This window comes from Cavia porcellus, unplaced genomic scaffold, assembly GCF_034190915.1.
Source record: "Cavia porcellus strain 051 isolate PalLab524CR breed Dunkin Hartley unplaced genomic scaffold, mCavPor4.1 scaffold_17, whole genome shotgun sequence".
Taxonomy (NCBI): domain Eukaryota; kingdom Metazoa; phylum Chordata; class Mammalia; order Rodentia; family Caviidae; genus Cavia; species Cavia porcellus.
Genome location: NW_026947500.1, coordinates 12,551,103 through 12,553,857, shown reverse-complemented (window position 1 = coordinate 12,553,857; position 2,755 = coordinate 12,551,103). Strand labels below are relative to the sequence as shown.

General features: G+C 33.3%; 1 non-coding gene across 1 annotated transcript; it reads right to left on the bottom strand.

Annotated features, from left to right (window-relative positions):
* Positions 1-2,430: 2,430 nt before the first annotated feature.
* Positions 2,431-2,534, bottom strand: LOC111756116 (U6 spliceosomal RNA). Its single transcript, XR_002790607.1, has one exon. It is a non-coding gene; the product is annotated as a U6 spliceosomal RNA (small nuclear RNA).
* Positions 2,535-2,755: the final 221 nt, after the last annotated feature.

Here is a 2,755-nt window from a genome sequence, read left to right as displayed (position 1 = left end):
AAACTTTTTTCACACTCTATAGGTTGTCTCTTCACTCTGTTGGTGATTTCTTTTACTGTGCAAAAGCTTTATGATAAGATGAGATACTGGTTGATTCTTTGTGATTTCCTGTGTGATCAGGGATTTGTTCATAAAGTGTTTTCCTATACCTATGTCTACAAGAGTTCAAACTATTTTATCTTCCACCGGTTTTGTGTTTTTCTTTTAGTAGCTACATCTTTGATCGATTTCAATTTTGTAGTGAGAGATATGGACCTAGTTTTAGTCTTTGACATGAAAAGTCAGTTTTTTCTGGCACCATTTTTAAAAAGGCTGTCTTGGTTCCAGTGAAGGTGTTTGGTCTCTTTGTCAAAGATAAACTGGTTGAATATACGTTTGAAGTTTTTCTGCATCATCTAGTCTGATTCATTGATCCTTAGGTCTGGGGATTTTTTGTCTATAACATGCTGGGTTGTTGTGTTGTTTGGTTTTAAATCACAGTACCTTTGTAGTATAATTTCAACTCAGGGACTATGATGTCCCTTGCCTTGCCTTTGTAGCCCACAATTTCTCTTGTAATTCTACATCACTTCTCCCAAAGGAAGCTCATGATTGTTTTCTTTAATGCTGTGTTGTATTCTCATGATATTTTGATAGCAGTTGCATTAAATCTGTGTAATAATTTCACAAGTATGGTGATTTTCACTATATTTGTTTTTCCTACCAAAGAATGAAGATTTCTTTCCATTTTCTGAGATCCTCTTAGATCTCATTTTTCAGAGTACTGTAGTTTTTAATGTAAAGTCTTCCTTCATTAAGTTAATTCCTAGGTGTCTCTTTTTGGGGATTATTTTTAAATGTGTAGTTTTACTAATTTTTCTCTCCATGAGTCTGTTGCTTGTATACAGGAATGCAATTGATTTTTCAGTTTCACTTTGTATCCAGCTACACAATTGAATTTAATTATTAAATCTAGAAGACTTTTGGTATAGCTTTTGGAATTTTGTGTAGAGTATCATTTCACACACACAAAATGATAATTTAATTTCTACCTTTCTTATCTCATTCCTTTTATTTCTTTGTCTTGTATAGTTGCTTGGCTAAAGTTTCCAAATCTATGTTGAATAAGAGTCAGGATAGTGGACATCCTTGTCTTGTTTTTGATTTTTAGAGTGAAAACTTTCATTTTTTTGTCTGTTTAGTATGACATTTGCTGTTGGTTTGTCATAGCCTTTTATCAGTTTGAGATAAAGATCATCTATTTCAATTTTCTGTAGGGTTTTTGTCATGAATGTGTATTGGGCTTTGTCCAATGCTTTTACTGCATCTATTGAGATCATATGGTTTTTGTCCTCAGCTCTGTTAATATGTTGTATAATATTTACTGATTCATGTATGTTGAAACATCTCTGCATCCCTAGGATGAAGCATAGGTGATCATGGCATATAATATTTTTGATGATTTACTACATTATGTTTGCAAGTATCTTAATGAGTATTTTTATGACTATGTTTGTTAGGGAGATAAGGTAGTTCTCTTTCTTAGGTGGATCCTTCTCTGGTTTTGCTATGACAGTGATACTTGCTTCTAGGAATGAGTTTGGGAGTATTGCCTGCCTTTAAATTTTACTAAAGAATTTGACGATACTGGCATTAGATCTTCTATAAATTTCTTGTCTACAAGAAATTTATTTAGCAGTGAATCCATTAGGACCTAGGATTTTTTTTGTTGGTGGGTTTTTAAATACATCTTAAATTTTACTTACTTATATTGGGTTATTTAGAATTTTTATGTCTTCTTGCATTAACATTGGTAATTTGTATGTATCTAGGAATCTGTACATTTCTTCTATGTTTTTCTTTCTTCTGTAATACAGAATCTCAAAGTAGGATCCTCTAGATATCTTCATGATTCATTGTGATTTTACCCATTTCATTCCTAATTGCATGAATTTGAGTTCTTTCTTTCTTTCTTTCTTTCTTTCTTTCTTTCTTTCTTTCTTTCTTGTAAGGCAGCTAAGAACTTGTCTTGGTTACTTTTCTCTTACTGCTGGGACAAAATACCTGACACCCTGACATCCAAAATTAAGGACAAAAGGATTATTTAGCTCACACTTTGTGGAGGTTTCAGATCATAATCAGCTGACTATAAAGCAGGGTGACATGGCACATAGGCAACACTTCAAGGTGCCAGAAGACAGCAAAACCAGCAAGAATAAAAGAAGGGGGAGAACAAGCCTGTTTTCCTCCCTTATATTGTAAGCTGACTACCCCCCTCTAGGGCAGATCTAGCACTCTCACCATCTCTGTGGCCTCTTCTGGCACAGGATGAGGATATTCACAAAGTAAGAATCTTGACCCATGCTGAGTCACTTCATTCACTTCTAAATTTCTCAATTTGACACAATGTCTCATTCTTTTTTTTACATGAGCCAAAATTTTTATTTATTCAAAAATATGGAATGCTTCACAAATTTGCATGTCATCCTTGCACAGGAGCCATGTTAATCTCTGTATCATTCCAATTTTAGTATATGTGCTGCTGAAGCAAGCACCAATGTGTCATTCTTTACAGAGCTTGTCAATTTTACTTAATCTGAAAGAACCAACTCTTTGATTCATTGATTCTTTGTATTGTTTTCTTAGTCTTAATTACATTAATTTCTTCTCTAATCTTTATAATTTCCTCCTTTATATGATTTTTGGACTTGTCTTGCTCTTAGTTGTCTAGAAGGTTGAGGCTCAACATTAGTTTTTTTTTTTTAAGCTCATTTTG